The sequence below is a fragment of the Mya arenaria genome, chromosome 10 (genome assembly GCF_026914265.1).
Source record: "Mya arenaria isolate MELC-2E11 chromosome 10, ASM2691426v1".
NCBI lineage: Eukaryota > Metazoa > Mollusca > Bivalvia > Myida > Myidae > Mya > Mya arenaria.
This window is the reverse complement of record NC_069131.1, coordinates 2,923,386-2,945,287: the sequence shown is the minus strand read 5'-3', so window position 1 is coordinate 2,945,287 and position 21,902 is coordinate 2,923,386. Positions and strand designations below refer to the sequence as shown.

Sequence of the window (21,902 nt, the reverse complement as noted above, 5' to 3'; positions counted from 1 at the left end):
AAATATCATAAAATACTAATGTTTTTTCGTACAAATGTGTGTTTTTTAAATTAGAGGTGCCAAGTCAAAGTATAGTTAATAGCTAAGATACGACAAAACGCGTACTTTCAATACTACTAACAACATCTAAATAATTATTTTTGTCGAGAATAGAGTCTCCCGGAGTTTTCATAAACCTTGCCAGACAAGATGTAAGCAAGACAGAAACATGTCTTGTGGAAAACAAGTTGGATTTCACTATGAACATAAATTGTACGGTAAATTTGAATTTAAAAAGGTCCAATGCATTGTTGGGAGTTTTTATCTTCCTTCAACACTTCCTTGAATTTTACATTTGAATTAACATGCTCTTTATTATATTAAAGTGACACTCTTATTCAAAATCAAAACATACACATGTATTGCGAACATAAGTTTTGACTGATTAACCTTTAACTACTTACTAAATAAATTTAAATAATGCATTTATGGAAAATTTTAAATACTGATATCAAGACTGTAACCGTGTATTTAATAGCTGAAAACACACATATATTAAATGATTGGTGAATGCTAAAAAATTTACTGTGATCTTCTATGGTGCCATAAGGTACATACATATACAGTGTTTTATGCACATTTCTTTCAAATTAAACTGGGTATCCTTTATAATAAGCATTGTTTTCGACATTTGTCATCGTTTTTGGAATAATAAAACAATATTATTAATTGTGATAAATCTTATTTGGGAGCCTACGAGTCAGTGGCGTAGCCACATAAAGGCCTTGTAGGCCTGGGCCTACATCTTTTTCTTGAAAAAGTTAAATGACCCAGAAATGCAATGAAAACTAATAACTATTAAAACACACAAAATTTAGTATTATTTTAAACAAAGCAAGTTTGGTGATTATTTAATCTACGTGCAGGGTGTATGGTGTCATCTCTGCGTGCATTGCAGGATTGTCACACAGTTCGATCACCGTACTACTTGCGGATATCGAGATTACTAGTTGTATGTAGCCTTTCGCAGTCACATGCTGAGTGTACTATTCCATATTTCAATGGAAGGTTATTCTTGATTGAAAGGTAATCCTAGCAATTCAAAACTTAATAAACGCTTTTTAAAGTTGATATTTTTAACGAAATAATGGTTAACTAATTTTAGTAATATTTTTATAGTATTATCTCATAAAACAATACATTTATGTTCTAATTTTCTACAGTTTTCCCCATATACATGTCTTACAAAGCGAAATGTTTATTTGCAACAAATTATCGAACCCTTATAACGGGATTAAGCTAGGCTTGTTTTTATTCTTTAGTAAATATTCTTTTTAAATTTTCTCATTTTAAGTTTTTTTAGGCTATTACAGGGTTTAATTTTTAAGATTATTATATTGAACAACCTTTTGTCAAGTAAAATCAAGAATCAACATGTCTTTCGTCTGAATGAAATTAAGGACGATACATTTACTTTTTCATATACTGTAGTAAAATGAAATATGATACTTGAAAGATTTGCGCTTAACATAGTTTGAATGGATAAAGTTCGTGTACATGACAGTCTTTATTATTGAAGTTTGAATTCAAAACAAGTTTGAAAGGATCGGCAATCCTTTTACCATGAGCTAACGGAAGAATGATTTTGTATCGACTTCGATTTGCATTTTATAAACCAGGGACTACTTATGTTTGATTGATCTATGAATTGATCATTCAATCATGTCTAAATAGTCGCCTTTTTCAAGATTGAACCGTTCCTATTTTCATGGACTTATCCGCGCTCAAATGTACATTGACATTTGTTATCATAGTAATTACCATAGTGCGTCTTTACAACAATACTAACGAACGTAAAAAGACGACCTCTTTATGTGCACATTTTAAAGAGAAATACAGTTAAAACTTAAAATCCGTCCTTTACCTTAGGATAACCACTCATGCACGGAACACAGTATCTTGCTGAGGTTGGCAGTACCCGTGCCCGTGCCCGTGCCAATGCCCGAACGCAATGATATATACTGACACTGATCCGTACAGCAGGCCATGAATTTAAGTCCCGGAAAGATGTGTAGAAGACCTTTTCCAATATGTTACCTGTGACATGAGCAATGTGTTGTCAAAATTACGTATTGCACTCAATTAAGTTCTAAGTGTGATATATTCCAATGCTTTGAGCAACACGCTTGCTACGTTTGTTTGAGATTAAGGCAACAAAGTTAAGGTTACAGATGAGACAAACATGTAAGCTTAACGTTTCTTCAGACACCATTAACCGCTAAGTGTAATATTGAGCATGAATGCTCCCCGAACTGTTCAACACTATTGTTTTTTATCGAAATCATATTTTTTTTTTAAATAACCTATAAGTCTGACATTGACATATACAGCCTAAGCACGAATGCTATGCGAGACACACTTTCACATTCCGATGTACGATTCTGTGACCTTGACCTTTTAGGCGAACGCAGAGCTACTATGTGGAGGCACCGTCATATTTTACTCCACATAATTCATAGGAAAAGTTTTTAGGTCAGTTTTTATACAAATCGTATAGAATTAGTGCATGATAATGAACTTCTCTGCTTCGTAGTTGTGTATTAACGTTATAAATATGGTTGTTGATGTTTATATTTTTATTTATGAACCTGCTATTTCTAAAACATAATCCCTACTAGCCCGAATATTTTATATAAACAAAATTAAATGCTCTTTTTATGGTTATTATGTATGATAAACAGGACAATTGAATTAAATATAATCACTACAGAATATATTTGAGCTATATGAGTAATTGATCAACCCATTCAGGCTGTATAATTGTCAACAATGTGTTCGTTGTATGAACCTGAACCTGAAATTAAAATCAATGTTTGAATAGCTAGGAAATCGCATTGACAACTATTCAGTATACAATTAAAATATTTATGTATCAATATTAAAAAATAAGCAGTTGCATTCCTTCCTTAATGAGGCTCTTTCTAATAATAAAATATACCATAAATCAAGGGAATTCAATACCAAATGTACAACCTTTTGTTGATCAGCATGAATAAAAAACTTAGCGAGGCCATCCCAGTCAAGTTATGTAATACGCAAACATACCTAGATTATTCTAATAATTCAAATATCAACAATATGTTCATATTTAAACGAAAAGTACCATAAAAGTTCATGTGTTTCGGTGCTTTTCCATTTTTGGGTCAAGCATCAATCATCAAATCATCAATTTGCCATCGACCATTCCCATCGCCTTATGCGTACAACATATATATATATAATTATCCAATCTCTGATGAATGAGAATGCCAACGACCGACACTCATTTAATGAAACTTACTCCTGTGTGGTTTTACTCTCGCGGCAAAATATCACGTGACGAGACAGGGTGGAGCTAGTCGGTCAAATAAGCGCGTAGAACAAGAAGTTAAGCTAAGGTCGCTCTATTTTCTATAGATTGCCCAAATGAACTTAAAAACATATAATAATAACATAAATATTTACAGATACCTCAAATAAGAAAAACAACATTTGGTCACAAAAAAACCGCACTAAATAGCTTCTCGGCCTCAATACTTTGGAACTCACTTCCAGATCATTTAACATTAGGAACAGAGAAAAACAACAACAGACTATATTATGCGGTAAATAACATTGCAGTATGCATAAACATACATACAATTAATACAAAAACCTAATTTGAAGTGACTTGGAGACCTGCATTCTTAACCATTCAACGAAAGGATTATTTTTGCACCGAGCAAAATTAACATTTAGCCATCAATTAGGGCACAAGATTGGTGCAACTTTTTCAAACCCTGGGGTGATAATGTTACTGTAACATAGCGGAAAATTGTAACACGATGGTATTTTAAAATCCATTTTAGTATTTCGTTTAGATGCAAGTCGAGGCGTCTTTTTTCGCTCTCAAAACATTTGTATCATCAACGTAAAAATGTTGTCCGGGTAGCGCAGTGGTTAGCGCATTCGTTTCTCACCTAAGCGACCCGGGTTCGATTCCCGGCCTGGGCGCACGTGAGTTTGGTTTTTGGTCACCAAACCGGACAAGTGGGTTTCCTCCGAGTACTCCGGTTTCCCCCACAACACAAGACCACACTCTCGCGTTACATCGTGCTTACAAGAGTAATTAATATACTGTTGTTATAACTTGCTTTATAATCAAAATAAGTTAATTTAAAATAACGTAATGCACCAGTCAATTATAACCACGTGCCCCAGGTCCGAGGAATAGCGGGGCCTTTGACTTTCGGTTCAGCCAAGCCCGAGCACAATCCCCGCCCGCGGGGACGAACTGCTGGTAACCCCCCCGCCAAATGCCCCCACACCCCAGGGACTCTAGGTAAGGCCCATTCCCCGCTATATTTGGTGCGAAAACAAAACCACCGCATTCACCCGGCACTGCGGGGCCACCTGGAAGGTAAAAACACGGCCCTTTTCCCCGGCTATCCCCGGTATACCCCCGGACCTGGGGTGGGGGTAGGGGCGTGGTTACATTCGACTGGTGCATTACAAGGGTGCAACAAAGCATTACACTCTGTAACAAACTTAGAATCCCGAATATTGAGTACATATACAGTCACTATCCCTCGTTGACAGGGCGAGTGCTCTACGGACTGTGCTACGGGGCCGCTTATATAAGACACTTACCAACGGTTTTGGAAAAATCTCTTCAGTAGCACACGAAAATTCCATCCACTTAGTACGAATACGCTTCTATTCAGTTTTGACAATTTTTCAGTGGAGGATAATGTATCGATTATCAGTAGAGTTCAAGGTTTTATTAAGACCTTTCAACTAATTTGACAATCGGTATCAGGAGCCCATCTTCTCTCGATCTTTCTTCTCCTCCTTACACATCTTTCTCTATACCTTCTATTATTTTATGTTTTCATTTAAACAATGCAACATACATTAGATTTTACTCTTACAAGTTTTGGTTTATAAAAAAAACTTTTGCCTGGTAACCTTATGTAGCGTTTTGGGATAGGCAGTTACTGATGTTGGCAAACATCGTGTTCATTTCTCTTTCATATTTTATTTTTTCATGCGTTTTTTTAATATTGTGTTAAATTTTGCAATTATTTTGGCATTGTAATATTTGTGTCATGCAATGAAAATCATAAAATACTAAAGTTTTTCCGAACACATGTTTTTTTAGAGGTGCCAATTTATTCATAAAAAAGTGTGAAAAAGTCATAATATAGTTAAGAAGCGACAAAACGCGTACTTTCAATACTACTAACAACATCTAAATAATTATTTTTGTCGAGAATAGAGTCTCCCGGAGTTTTCATAAACATTGTCAGACAAGATGTAAGCAAGACAGAAACATGTCTTGTGGAAAACAAGTTGGATTTCACTATGAACATAAATTGTACGGTAACTTTGAATTTGAAAGGGTCCAATGTATTGCTGGGAGTTTGAACTTGACATTTGAATTAACATGCTCTTTATTATATTAAAGTGACACTCTTATTCAAAATTAAAACATACACATGTATTGCGAACATAAGTTTTGACTGATAAACCTTTAACTACTTACTGAATAAATAATGCATTTATGGAAAATTTTATATACTGATAAGATTGTAACCGTGTATTTAATAGCTGTAAACACACATATATTAAATGATTGGTGAATGCTAAAAGATTTACTGTGATCTTCTATAGTCTCATATGTGTGTTTTATGCACATTTCATTCAAATTAAACTCGGTTTCCTTCATAATAACCATTGTTTGCGACATTTAATCATCGTTTTTGGAATATTAAAACAATAATATTAGTTGTGATAAATCTTATTTGGGAGCATACGAGTGCATTTTTCATAAAGTCAAGTTGAATAGATACACACCAATTATCACTTTGTACACTGTTGAGTATTAAGTCAGAGTACTGTAACAATACATGGAATTATAGTACCATCTCTGCGTGCATTGCAGGATTGTCACACAGTTCGATCACCGTACTACTTGCGGATATCGAGTTTACTAGTTGTATGTAGTCACATGCTGAGTGTACTATTCCATACTTCTTCAATGGAAGGTTATTCCTGATTGAAAGGTAATTTTAGCCATTCATCATTTAATAAATGCTTTTAAAGTTGATATTTTAACGATACAGTGGTTAACTAATTTTAATAATATTTTCATAGTATTATCTCATAAAACAATACCATTTCTTTCATGCTTTACGATGAAATATGGGGTTTTAACAGTGAAATAACAACAGTGAAAATATCAATTTGATATTTTCACTGCAAAATAAGGAGTGAAAATATCAATTTTCAGAACTACTTTTAAAATCCTTTGTTGTTACATGTACTTGCCTTGGTCAAAACAGAACACTGGACTTCAGTAAATTATGTCAAAAAATGTTTAAAAAAATAAAGAAATATTTTATAAATTTAAATAAATATATAATTGGAAATTAACAACTTACCGTTTATTACCGGTTATCCCGTTTATCAAACATTTTACTGATCTTTGAAGCTGAATGTCCGAACATTTGCTTTCATTCCAAACAAATTACAGGCAAAAACAACTGTTCGAACATAAATAAAATTTTACAGCATCGTTCAAATGTATTTTGAACTGTTAACCGTTGTAGTACGTAAAATGAGCTTCCTGGAGAATTCACACAACAATTTACAGATAGATCCGATATTTTTTACCCCACCCACATCTCAAAATGTGTCAACAAACTAGCGTGGCATTTACTCTTCCGGAAAACAAACATTTTAAAGCGAAACAGACTGGTCTCTGACAGTAAGATGACTGAATATTAACTTACTTTAAAAACACGCGTATATGCAGTCTTAAACTAAGAAGAATGGTTAAAATCCAATGAGTATCCACATTTGTTTTGCTAACACATTTGACCTTCCAAATTTTCATTCTATAAATAGCGGCGTAGTAATTTGGTTAAAATAAAAAGTGTTTTCATTATTTTTTGGAACATTAGTGCACTAATAATACTTCATGTTTACTATTCATAAAGCTTTGCAATAAAAAACGAGCGAATATTAAGCAATAAGAATGAATAGCAGAGAACTATTTCTCAGCAAACCGAAAGTAGAAAATTTGACAGCTATAATTATGCATGAGGGGCGCCCCACGGGTAGCAGCGTAAAGCCCACCCTTTTCAAAAAAGGGGGTAATTCAGAAATAAATAAAAAAACAAATAAAACTCCGAAAATAAGCATAAAAGAAACAGAAAATTTGTTTATTTCAGTGTAAGATCGTATTTAATTTCACTCGTGATCATAAAAAAACTACATTTTCACTCGTGGCTTCGCCACTCATGAAAATATGTTTTTCTATGACACTCGTGAAATAAAATACGATCTTACACTGAAATAAACAAATATCCTCTATATATATGTTCTAATTTTCTATATTTTTCCCCATATACATGTCTTATTTGTTTATGTTTATTTGCAACAAATTATCGAACCCTTATAACGGGATTAAGCTAAGCTCGTTATTTTCCTTTAGTATATATTGTTTTTAAATTTTCTCATATTAAGGTTTTTTACACTATTACAGGGTTTAATATATTGAACAACTTTTTGTCAAGTAAACTCAAGAATCAACTTGTCTTTCGTTGGAGGAAATTAATGACGACATATATATACTTTTTCATAAAGTGTAGGAAAATGAAATACGATACCTGCAAGATTTACGCTTAAAATCATTTGAATGGATAAAGTTCGTGTACATGACAGTCTTTATTTCTGAATTTTAAATTCAAAACAAGTTTAATTGGATAGGCAATCCTTTAACCATGAAATAACGGAATAATGCTTTTGTATCGACTTGCTTTGTCTGGTAAAGACACTGCCAAAAACGTATGTAGAAGTATAAACATGTCTTTTGTCTAAATGATATAAGGAACTTATTGTGACGTCAAGTTTTACCATATACTGTAATAAATTGAAATACGATACTTAAAAGGTTTACGTTTAAAATATTTTGAATAGATATAGTTGGTGTACATTACTGTCATTATTACTGAAATTTGATAGGGTAGAGCACTCCTTTTACCATGTTAATAATTCAAGAATGCTTTTGTATCGAATTGGACTTGCATTGTATGAGTAGGGTAAAAAGGGGACTCCCGCGGCCATGTTTGGCGATTTCCCGCGTTAGCGGCCATGTTTGGCGATTTCCCGCGTAAGCGGCCATATTGGATGGTTCCGACGGTTTATCGCGCTTTAGCGGCCATGTTTAACAGGGTCTCCATTGATTGACAGTATTAATTTCAATAGAAGGGATATAAACAATAGCATTGGCATTCTTGACATATTATACCTTGATCTGATTGAGATGACAATAGACGTTTCTTTTTTGATAACCGCTCATTCGTATAAGAAGTTGATAGTTGATTATGTAAACCATTGTTTGAAATCCAAGACAAAGGGTCATTGTTTTTAGTAAATCGTTAGTAGCATATAAGCCGACCTTAGATTATCACTATTAATCTTCTTGCGATTGAAGTTTGCAGCCTTTATTTTACGCTTATATATATATATATATATATATATATATATATATATATATATATATATATATATATATATATATATATATATATATATATATATATATATATATATATATTGGTCAAAAACTAGGTCACTAGTTCAAATATCAGAAAATACCATGTTCACTCTAATGAGGCTGTTTTTTCATCTGATATTACCAAGTATGCTGCATTTGTCCTTCAACCCTTATGGAACTTGGCAAGAATGTTTGTGGTATACTTTCATTAAGGTGCTTGAATATGGAACATCCTGGACTTTTATAGCTAAGTAAACTTGTAGAAAACCCTTGATTACATGAAAGGGTATGCTTTGAAGTTCATGGGAGTACTCAAAGCTCAGCGGTGTGGCAGGTGAATCTTGTAAGAATTTTTATGCCCTTAAATGGCTAATAGGTATCCAGACCGTCTGTCCATCCATCCACATGGTTTCTTATCATAAACTTGAACAATACAGTTGCAAGGACCTCAAACTTGGTAAGTAGGTTTGTCTTGTCCATACAACACAGATACTGTTTTGGAGATCAGTGAATCCAAGGTCAAGGTTGTGGTGACCTTGAGCTAAAAATCTGTTTCCGATAAATAAGTTATGAATGCAAGGGCCTCAGAACCTCAAACTTGGTAGACAGGGTTGTAATGACCTGGCCTAGTAGAAGAACACATTTAACTATGAGACCACTTGGTCAGAGGTCAATGTCATGGTGACCTTGAGTTGAAAATATACTTCCAATCAGTGACTGAAGAATGCTTAAGGGCACAGAGATTAGCTTTCAGGTGAGTAATGAACACAAAAATATTTACATTGTTATTTGTTTATTTTCACATAGGACTTCTTTGCAAATCACATAAAACAGATTACAACAACGATAAGCAAAGTCTCAAATCACTGTTCATCATTGTAAACACCTCCAGAAGATATTTGAAACAATACGCAAATATGCCCATATGGCATGCCAATAAACAATGTGAGCAAATTTGGAAAAGATATAGAGAGCGGACATAAAAGTGTGACACTGGATATATATATATATATATATATATATATATATATATATATATATATATATATATATATATATATATATATATATATATATATATATATATCTACTTAGGGCATTAAGGTGACCGTATATTTTTTACGGCATTAAGGAGACAATTTGTATATTTTTTGTTTTATACTTTATTTTGCTTTTTTGTTGATAATTTAGTATTGAAATGATCATTTATTATGAGTACAAAATTTAGGCTTCTTAAATTAATTAACAAAAAATATACGTAATTTGGGGTCTCTTTAATAATTTGTAAGTATGTTGCAGGTTTTAAGGGGACAGGTATATATGTAGAAGGGTTTATGGAGACCAGTGTATATATAATATTATTTTTGAGGCATTAAGGGGACCATCCATATTTTATGGCATTAGGGGGACAAATTATATATATTTAACTTTTGACAGTATAGGCTCCCGTAACCTTAAGAGACAACTTGGTAATAGTATTTTTTATAATTGTGTACTATAATAAATCCACAAACAATGACCAGTCGAAACGGGAGGACTGCAAATTTCATAGGATATTCATCGGAAATCTTTTACAGACCATCTCATTCATTAAATGCAAGTCAGATTCAGTCACTTGGTCTCTGTACTGTTTGATAAACAAAATATATAATGACCAGGGGCGGATCCAGGAATTCTCGTTAGAAGGGGGCGTTACTTAGGGGCGTTTGCAGGAGGATTGAGGGTTACTCAATCAAGTAATTTTTAACAATTTGTAGTCGGAAATGATGCATTTATATGTGTATATTTTATTATTTTCTTCTCATATATTGACACAAAAAGTAAACTTGGACGATTTTAGAGGGAGCGCACGCCAACTGCACCCCTTCTCAATCCGCTAGTGAATGGTGACTTAATATTTGATATATTATGGTTAAATAGAACTTTCAGTTGAATTATATAGAAACTGTAAATGCTAAATACAAGTTCTGTGCTTACAAAAACAATAAAAGTTTCGTCTGCACACGAATGTGTCTGTTAACGCTTGAACAGTTATATAGCTCATGATTAAAGAACATTGTTCATTGGGTTCATTGTGACCCATGGAAGTTTTTTTTATTAAATTCCAACTTCCCCTTAAATTTTACTTGCCTAAAAGTTTAACCTAAGTCAATCAGGGGCCATAACTTGTATTAAGGATATGGAGTTATGTAACCTCATTGGCTTATGGTCCTGAACAATTGTGTGAAGTATTAAGTCAATTTAATGAAGGGTATAGAACGCCTTAACCAATAGGCTACGGAGACGGTTTTAATGCATGTACTCAATTGCAGATTCAGGGGGTGGGTTGGGGTGGGGGGAATCGGTCCCAGCGCGCGCGCCGTCCCCCACCCCCTTTGATCGTCCGTTTATAATATGTTCTTAGTCAATATCGGGAAAAATACAATATTAAGATAAAAATGCACTATTTCGGACTATAAATTGGGGGAGTCTAACCCCCACCCCGGTCCAACATTTTAAGCCATTCAATTTCTGTTCTGAGGGAGGGACGGATGTGGAAAGATTAAGCCCATGAGTTTCACGTACCCCTTCTTAAGTCAATTCCAGGATCTGCCACTGATATCTGTAATCAGATTTGTTGTTTCATAATGTTATTGTTCCTTTAAACAGTTTAAACCTTTTATGTCATCAACATAAACAGACGCATGTTCATTAACAAAATGCTCTGTATACAACGTTCTCGTACTCCAGAGCGATGATGCTATGCATTATATTTATCACCATCTGACTGACTGAGTAACTGCCAAAACTTTTCCGTTAAAGAGACTCTCTCATGTTTTGGCACCAAACATATTTTTTCTCGTAATGCATCTGAAAACACTTACATGTATATTTATTTTACTCCTTGGTACTGAAATTGCAGAAATAATAGTAACCAGGTTGATTTTCTTACTTCAATTGCATTTTTAAAAAACGATTGAAGTATTAAAAATTAATCTTGTTCAAGTTGGGAGCAAGCACATAGGGGTGCAGATAACACATAGAATAAAAAACGGATCTCTTATCCACTCGCCCACAGGGACTCATACTAAGGTGTTGAATATTTTAACCTTAATGGAAGTTATTGGTTTATCACGTGATTATGTCAATCAACTGATTGTGCAACAGCCTTTTGTTGAATCGGGTTAGTAACGCATTTCCAAATATTGGACTTCAAAGACTATATGTTAGCACATATCAACATTTATTGAAGGGTTTCAGCCATCAACAGCTTAGCTTTAACACTTCGTTTGATACGCCATACTTTATTTCGTAATAACAATCTATAAAATCCAAGTAAAAGATGCATTTTTAAAACCCTTAACGCTTCGCTTATATTCACTCAAAAACTCATGATCGAAAGATTAAAAAAAAGTATGTCATAATTATACCCTCTTTAGCGGCTGAGGAAGCCGGTCCAAACCATTCACATACTTTCCGAGTTTCTTAATACGAGGGTATAGCCAGAAGTTCGTGGAATTCCTTAATACAATCAACACATTTTAATATTTTTCAACGAACGTCAGTTCGCTATAAAATCTATTTCAGCTGTAAATGACATAGAAAACTTCAAACTGATACATAAAATATAAAGGAAACTACAGCTTTTTCATTAACATGAGATCAGTATAGCCCGCGTTGTTCGAACGTCAGAATCTGACGTCACCGTCATAACTTATCAAAGTAAGAGCCGTTCGCCGCAATACAACGTCGAAGTCTCTCTACCCACTGCCGCTAAATGTCACTGAACCACTCTGACTTGTAAAAATACAGGCGTGTCTGAGCTTCACTCTGTAGTGCCTGAAAGTCATTGAAGCGTTTACCTTTAGTTCACATTTAAGTTTCGGAAATAGGGCAAAATCGCATGGTGGTAGGTCTGGCGAAAAAGGGGGTGGGGGGGGGGGGGAAGGATCTCCGCTTCAAGCTGGATTGTCGCGGTAGTCGGTGCCTCCTCCGATCTATGCGCTGATGCATTTTCCTGGTGAAGAATCCACCCATCATGCAACGCCAGTGGTCTCTTAAATGCCATCGCCCTCTACAAGTCACGCCTCAAAACCTTAAATGGAGAACATAACTGAGGCTTATAACATTTGTCGCGTTTTGCGTACTTCATCAAATATAATTAAAACTAACACTTATTCAATCCCATATTTTTAATCATAAACTTTTTAAAACATTGTTTTATGCAGATTTTATCAAGTCCTAAATATTGATAAAAATGAATTTTGTTATATATCACTTTACCTTTTAGTAGGAAGCACCCGTCACAGATTGGCTCTGCGGAACTGCATGGAGTAGGATAACACCGTGCACATCAAAGAAGAAAATGAACATATACTTTCCTATCGAGCAGGATGGTCGTGCCTTCTTCGGAGGCGGGGAACTGGTAGTCTTCCATTGACTGCTTTGCTGTATTGTCTCAGGGTCGAAATAAAACAGTCAGGTTTCATCGCAAGTGACTATTTTCTCAAGAAAACGGTTTCCTTCCTTTTAGTACCGAGCTAAGGATCGGCGTGATCCCCGTACTCTTTTGCTCATCTCATCTTCTGTCAGCAGCCGTGGAACCCAACGCGCACTCACTCGACTCATTTTCAAACTGTCTTTCATTATCCTCCGTACCGACCCATAACTCATGTCCAACATCTTGCATATTTCATAAAGAGTGACTCGACGATCAGCGTCAACGATGTTATTCACGGCCTCGACGTCACACACTGTAGTTTGTGAAACCGGTCGCCCAGACCTCACGTCGTCACAAATGCTTTCCCGCCCCTCACTGAACCGCTTGTGCCACTTGTAAACGAGCATTCGCTTCACTTGAGTTTCACTCGATGCTTCATTCATCAGTTTAAGTGTTTGCGATGGAGTTTTCCCTAGGTTTACACAGAACTGTATCACTGCCCGTTTTATCAATCTGTCTTCTGGCGTCATTTTAAACAAAATTTAACTATTCCGTTCAAGCTAAAATGTTTCCTTTGAAATAAACAAACAAACGCACTGACTTAAAACTTCACTTCATCACACGTTATTAACGTCACGTCAAATGTGCAAACCTTCGCGCCGTTTTATTGGTTTCAATGTGAGTGGTCAACAAAACAAGATATTGTCATGGGTTATTTTAGCAACTGCGGAGGAATGCGCGACCACCTGTTTCCATAGTGATCACTACGTTGTCGTTATAACATGCTTTACGATGAATCTCGCATTCTTAATTTCAAATTACCTGATTATTATTGTATGAAAGTTTAAAAGATATGCTGCATATTGTTTTCATTTTATCAAGCTTTTCCACGAACTTCTGGCTATGCCCTTGTATATAAATCTCTTATAAATTTGCCAAATAAAATTCAACATGGGTAAACAATTATAAAAAAATAACGTATTTTATGTATTGTAACATATTTATAAAAAATAGTCACTTGAATCAAATGAACATTTTCAATGTACTTTCATTCTCGCAGAAAGTGGACATTTCATCTTACTCCAACAAGTGTGGGGTATGGTTGATTCTCTTCGTGACTGAAATCAACTTTTTTAAACACTTGGTGCATTTCAAATGTAGTCCATATAAACATCCCCTTCAGATTCTTTGACGATTGCATTTCCATGGGAGATCACTGCGTAGGATAAACATACAAGTGTTGTTTAGCCACACTGTGGTTTCAATTATGTCAGGGGCGTAGCTACTCCTCTATTCATGAGGATTCATAAATGTGCTGGGGGTTCGGGGCAAACTTGAAAATTTTAAAAACCATGGTGCAATCTAGTGCATTCTGGGCGTTCCGATGTGCATTATTTAGTACTGGAAAATAACCAGTTTTAGATTCATGTAGTCAAGTTCGCATACTGCAACTTTGGTTGATTTTTTTGTCAGAATCATGTGGATTCAGCCGCGTATTCACGTATAGGCGGCTACACGCCTGTATGTTGTGCATATGAATGTGTCACCATGTGACTTTCTCTTTCAAATTCTGTTAGAAAATTTATTGTTCTTTTTTTTTGGTTACATCTTATTTTTCTATGATATTTACTTTCATAATTTCCTAAAGAGACTTTTGTCAGTCATTCTAATTGCAATTGAGTGTTTTGACATTTCTGATAAGATTTTCCTGCTTCCTCTTCTTAATTATTATCAGTTAATTATCTCAGATCATAATCATAAACCTTACTCTTTGAGACTTTGACACTTCTCAATTATCTCAGACTTAATCTAATTGTAAATTTTATTTTTGACAATAATTATTTTTGAGTGACACTTTCTAAAATCTTCGATCATTATCTTTTTATCACTTAATTCTGATTGGTAACTTCTACTCTTTAAGTTAGTATATAAGTATGTACATTTTTCATTTAAGGAGAAGGAGAAATATATACATTAGATATACATATAGACTAGGAACTTTGTACTTCTTCTTTTACTAAGGAAATATCTTTGAACTACTTTTTTTGTGACTATATAATTAATTCACTTACTTTCATAACTTAATATATCACATGGACTATTGAATGTTTCTTGTTAAATAAGTCTTTGGATTTATCTTTGTTAACTATTCAACTCAAATGTGGAATTAATAAAGAACCAACTTTTAAACATCTTAATTGGACTTGAGTTGTTAATCAAAGTGAACCATTAAACGTGATCTGAACTTAAACGGTAACTCACAGTTGTGCCAGCTAATTCCCCAAATTAATGGCCAATTGCACGTGCCCCTTAGACAGTGTGGCTCGGGCTCGGTGACCACCCCTACTATACCGGAGTGTATATACTGGCCCGTTCCCGACGCTGCACGACTTAACTGGGGTGCACGGTGCCAAATGTATAATTTGGTTTAAATGATGCATCCTTAATATAACACCTCCTTGCTGCTACACCAATAGAAACTTCATGGGATGTTAATAGTAAAAGAACTAGCACTGACGTTCCCATTTTTGTCTGGGTCATTTAAATAATAGAAAACAATTTACAAGATAAACAAATTTGTTTTGACTTCTTTAATGAATTATATAAAAACATTGTATAAAGATATCATGACACTTTTAAACAATAAGTATGGTTGTTAATTAAACAGTATGCAAGCTTTAAAGATTTAGCTGCAATCTCACCGATTGATCGTTTTGACTACCGGTACTCTTTTATTGTTTGTCTATAAATGGACAATTTTTTTGCATAAATGTCTAGACCCAATTTTAAGTGATATAAGACTGCTGAAAAAAGATCAGATAGCAGTTTATCATATTTATGTTAAAAAATGATGTTTTATGGCTAAAAGCATTACGAACAATTTAATGTAAATGAAATTTTCGGCACTTTTACATTTCTGATGGGTTCTATTGTGAATTATCTAATATGACTGAATTAAAGGAATGATAACCAAATCAGCAGATTTTGAGACAATTTTGTGTCTTAACTGACAATCTGTAAGAGTGCAGCTTTAAGTGTTGATCTAAAGCTTCATATACACATTGTTATATTGTCAATAACTGTTTAAAAGGTCTCATGTACTAAATAAGATAATAATTTTCATACAATATCTAAAATTGATCAAAATAAATAAAGTACCATTATACCTATTTCTTAAAAGTGCCGTTTCTCATCTGACAATACCATTCAAAGCCATCATTTCAACTATGAATTTATTTTTAACTTTCAACTTTTCTATAGCATATGCAACAAAATACACCAAAAATACAAGCCATGAACAATATGATTGTTCAACTTGCATTATCTTTGGCCTTTTGAAACGACCATTTTCCAGTTTTGTCTATTTGTAAGTTATGCCCTGAGGAATAAAGTATGACTGTATGAAAATAAAAAGCAATAAAAACACTAAAAATATGCCCCAACCCCTGTAATTTCTAATACAGTAGTAAAATCAAGAAATTAAACATTTAGAGCTGCACTTTGCGTAATTATCTGCAAACCAATGATAAAAGATTGCTGACAAAAGATCAGATCACAGATTTCATATTTCCGTTCAAAAATTAATGTTACTAACGGTTTAAGAAAAGTGCATAAAACATCAATGTTTTAACTTAAATAGAAAAATCTGCCATTTAATTTTTCGCAAAAATTGGATGGTTCCAATCCAAGACATAAAATGAGAAAAGTTGTCAAAACGTCCAAAATGTGAGAGTGCAGCTTTAACGTTTTAAAGTAACTCTGTTTGCCTCGTGCCCCTAAACAGGGTTTAATTATATTATATGCCCAGTGGGTTTGTCCCTGTATATTTGATTGTATGATTGCAGTAATGGATACTGGTCTAATTATCTTCTGACAATTTTTCACCAATTTTAAAGAAACAGAAAACACATATTAAGCTCATATAACGCTGTACAATTTAATCTCATTCATTAGGATGAGAAAAATTCCCTAAAAATATTAATTGTGGAAACATATCTCATTTAAATACATACAGGAAATGGCGACATCATTTACCCTTTAGTATGAAAAATGCAGTTTCCTGATATTTGAATAGCGGTTCTTTATTTAAGCATCTCAATTCATTCAACATACACATAGTATGTATCAAGTTTCAAAGGAAACCAAATCATCGTAACGATGGTTTTCAAAGCAAATATTCACACTCTTGACAAACTTCTTTTCCTAGTTTCAACTTTTGAGACTTTTTGATGAGCCTGCACCTTCCCCCTCTTATGCTGTGGCTTCAAGCAATAAAGCTACCAGCTCAAGTTGCACAACTGGTGAACAAGACTGCTGATAGTCGACAAACTGCACACCTGATGCCATGATAAATCATGTCCATCGACTTCCAGAATGAAGAAATGACGCAGCACAGAATTGATTTCAATTGGACCTCTCTGTACTTCCATCCCCTTGTTGTAGTCAAAGACTATATCTAAGTGTGCAGTGCGGGATCTTGAGAAGCTTTCTGCTCCTCTGATGAAGTAAGTTTGGCAGAGTGTGAAACTCCTGTCTACTCATATGCCTGGACACATGTGATCTATGTCTTCTTGTGTGTGCCCAACCATCACCTGAATTTCTTTAGAGGAAGTTAGTGCTTGATTACAAGTCAATGTGACAAAACAAGGTCTTTCATTTATGCCACCAAGAACTAGTATTCCAAGTTTCATAACTCGTATGTTAACTCAAAGCAATTGAGCAGAAACTGTTTGGTAATTAATTTTAAGTCACTGCTTCCACTTATACTATCAGTAATATTGAACGTGAACCGACTGACCCAAATGCTATTCTAAATAATTTTTATGTGCAGAAACCTTAATCCTATTGACACATAAGTAATCCAATAGTATGTCTTCACAAAACATTCTACAACAATATTTTGTCAATTTAACTCAAAGATTGATTATTGTTTTTTTGTCAGACAAACACAGAGATGGCCCTATATCGCTCACCTGATTTGAGAAAGGATTCTAACTTAGTTATTGTTTGGACACTAACTGGACACTTTTGGTCTGACTTTATAATGCTGCTGGTGAAAATATTAAAAGTCCCTAAATAATGGGCTTACAAAAACATGAAATAAAATGTATTTGTTTAAAAATTACAAAGGGCCATAACTCTTACAATATTTAAGTTTGTATTGAGCAGAATAAAAGGCTTTGCCTAAAATACAAACTTAAAACTATATTTACAAGTAAAACAAAACAAGAGCACCGCGAAACGGAGCATTATACGCCCGAAGAAGATTCGGCTCGAGGTCCTTTTAATGTAGTGATGTTTTGTATAAAGTTATTTGAAAATCGCTTTATTAGTTACCAAGTTATGGCCCGGAAACGGAATTGCTAACGGACGAGTAACAAAGATGTGGCCCGGACACAGAATTGCTAACGCCCCCCCATGGTGATTCTAGTCTTTGAGGTATGGACCTGGAAATTGCTCGCGACACACCCTTTTAATGTAGTGATGATTTGTATAAAGTTATTTGAAAATTGCTTTATTAGTTACCAAGTTATGGCCCGGACACGGAATTGCTAACGGACGGACAGACGGACGGACAGACAGACAGACGGACAGACGATGGAGGCCATAACATAATACGACCCTTCGGGCGTATAAAAATCTACAAATATGTTTTTTGTATCTGGTTTTTGAGAGAGAATGATCGGAAGAAAACATCACACATTCACAATCATATTAAAAAATAATTTAGTTTTTTTTTAAAATTATATTCTATTTCAAAAACACTGCAAAAGACAAGACACTTACGTTTCAATTTCTTGATTTAATACATTGATGATTATCAATTCTTATGAAGCGAGATGGGTCTTACACTCTGACCAGTGCAACATGCATGTTCTTAGTTGCTCAGTTATTACCTTTCTTAAAATTCTTCTTTTGTTGTATTTTCCATCGGAATGTATAGCACCTCTGTGTTTCTGTTTGTCTCCTGAAATAGTAAAAGTTTATTAATAATAATCACAATAATAATAATCAGTGACTTTTACTGAAATTATTTTCACCGATTGTGCCTTGCACATTGGGGAACAAAGTTGACTTCTGAGGAGAATATTTTTCCATATAGACATATAACAAAAAGTAGCTCCGCACCCTGGAGCAATGATTTTTATGAATCAATATCCGGTGAAGAAAATTCATACAGGGTATTGAAACATTTTTTTTCTTCAAATGAAGACTTTTAAAAAAGATAACTTAACTAGCTCTTCATCATATTAAATAAAAATTAGCAGTCTATGTCGTACACGGAGCCCCGCATTTGATCTTTTACCATAGTTTGATTGAGAGTTAAGTTTCACATCGACAAGTCTTTACAGGTCTATTAAAGCTGCACTCTCACAGATTGAACGTTTTGAAAAAAGGTTATAATTTTTATCTTGGAATGAACTAATGTATGCAAAATGCATGGAAACCTGTGATATAAGACGGCTGACAAAAAATGTCTTTGAATTCCCGTCAAACATGTCCGAACCAAATTCAAACTTTGGATAATCACTGTGATTCACGATGAAATTCAGCACTTCTTGCCCAGTATATATACGTTCACTTTAAGCGGAAGGCAAATTAAAACAAACACATTTGTCCGAAAATTAATCAAGCTTTAAATGGTAGTAGAATTGTCATTTGTTCATGTAATTTTCAAGAATCAGGAAAGGAAATAAATGTTCTCATGTTGCCAATTTAGTCTCGATCATCTAGACGCTTGTATCCAGATCTATATCGTTCATTGACTCTAATTAGAGCGGCTTCATGATCGAGACTAGCCGGTTCTTTGATAATTGTTACGATCGAACAGTGGTTGAAAATGTAAAGTGAGACCAGTTTTTTTACCTGTTATTGAACAAACTATTATGTTGGCAGGACTGTCCTCCTCAGCAATGCAAAGAACAGCAATGACTGGCTGGCACTCTGTAAAATGGCGATTAAAACATTATGTCCAATTAAAACTGTCCCATTCTAAACAATCCATCAGCAATATATATAAATGAGCTGCGCCATGTGGAAATGTGTCTTGGGAAGTTGACATCATTCCATGTAATGATGTCATAAAGATGAGCAGAAGACATTACTTACTATGCAGTAAAAGTTCTTACTTTAACAGTAAAGATATCTTTTTTTGAGGAAATTAATCAAAGTGAGCTCTTTTATGTCATGTTTCTACAGTACCGTAGGTCTTGTACACATCTATGTTACATATATAAATAATAAACAGGAATAAAATGAGGAGTTGTGTACACACTAATTCCTCCTTATGTACTGTGTAACTCAAGAAAAACAATTCATAATTCTAGTAAAAACAATCCATAATTCTAGTAAACCTCTAGAATTCCCTTACTTTTCTCGCTGTACAAAAATGAATGAGGAGTTGCAAACAAGCAGGGCCATAAAACTTTTGCCATTTAAACTGTACCACAACAGCAATTTAAAGACAGTGATACTCATTGATGGAATAGGCACTTAGACAGCTACATTTTCTGAGAAATGGAGATCAGACTAAATTCTCCAGAGATAATTTATAGCTTTATTTGAAATAAAGAACATGTTACAGTGTTTATGTTAAACTTGTTACTTATCCCTGATAACACAATCATTACCTTCAAAATGGTGATAAAATAAAAACAAATATACCTTATTAAACACTGTTTACTATCACATCTGTACCCCCCCCCCCTCCCCCCTTCTTACATACCTAAGCGGCTCTTACCAAAGTAAAGAATGAAAGGTCCACAAGGCCAATTATAAACCATGAACCATGAGAATCCTGTTTACTAATTTGATTTTAAATCACCCAAAAGGCTTTCTACACATAATGGTTCCTTAATTTAAATCCAGCCTCCAAAGTTGTGATTTCATTGAAAGACTTGAGATACCTTATTTAAAAAAATGACGAAAGGAAAGCTTAAACGCAGAAGTCTGGACGGGTATACGAGCCTGGAAATAAATACACAAAAGCTCACCATGCTGCTAAGGATTCTTATATAATTCCCGGCCCAAGTTCAGCTGGAGATGTTGATTCCACACGGCTGGATAACCGGCCCAGTGCACCCAAGCTTGGCAGTATCTGCAAGAGGAGGGTGTATATCTGGGAAAACGCATTTATAATCAATTTGCGAAAGTTCTTATACGCCATAAGTAGTGAACATGTATGTGGCTTATAGATTATCTGAAATGAAGTTTAATAAAGGAGACAAGGTTCGGTCTGGGATCTAAACCTGGATTTTGATGCTGAAATTGTAAGTTTTGTTCAAATGAAGTATAAACTTAAAGTGAGTACAGAGATATCTTGAAGCCCAGATTTATCACTTACCTGAAGTTTGTAGGGCTACAATTTGCTGTAAACTGCAGGAACTGTCCCCATGAGCCTTTTGTCTGTTAGGGGAATGGTGGCTCAGGTGATTGGTGGTACCACTCTGCATTTCTTATCCACACACAACACAGTGTATCTGAAAATGACAGAGAATGGCCATGCACTTATGAAAGCTATGCTAGAAATACGCCGTTATGAGTGTATCAGATGACATTTCCACACAGAAATTGTGAGGCCACCAATACAGCAGTACTGACATCAATGACGAAAACATATATATCTGTCATGGAGCTGTGCTGGTTCTGTGGCGTCAAAACCACTGCAACTTGGCAATTCACTAGAAACATCTTTTCAGAAAAAAGAAACAACCAATACTGGGTAGCCTTTGTCACCCAGTGAACACCCAGAGCATCTAGTTACTTTGAGCATCTATTTACTTAGAAGTACAATGTAGCGTCATTAAGATCTCAAATTAACAAAAAAGTGTATCTGAAAGCTTTAAATACTGAACGAAGTGTAACTTTTAGGCGGGCTGCGAGCAAATACTTTCAAGGGCAGAAATCTCCCAGAAGTTTGAA

At 34.6% G+C, this 21,902-nt stretch overlaps 2 long non-coding RNA genes across 2 annotated transcripts; one reads left to right on the top strand and one right to left on the bottom strand.

Annotated features, from left to right (window-relative positions):
- Nucleotides 1-956: 956 nt before the first annotated feature.
- LOC128204209 (uncharacterized) lies at nt 957-13,460 on the top strand. Its single transcript, XR_008256123.1, has 3 exons — nt 957-1,065; nt 5,942-6,062; nt 12,831-13,460. It is a non-coding gene; the product is annotated as an uncharacterized LOC128204209 (long non-coding RNA).
- Nucleotides 13,461-16,488: 3,028 nt separating this feature from the next.
- On the bottom strand, nt 16,489-21,406 carry LOC128204208 (uncharacterized). Its single transcript, XR_008256122.1, has 5 exons — nt 21,325-21,406; nt 20,975-21,078; nt 19,848-19,925; nt 18,878-18,948; nt 16,489-17,572 (listed from the first exon to the last, which is right to left on the bottom strand). It is a non-coding gene; the product is annotated as an uncharacterized LOC128204208 (long non-coding RNA).
- Between the last annotated feature and the right edge of the window lie 496 nt (nt 21,407-21,902).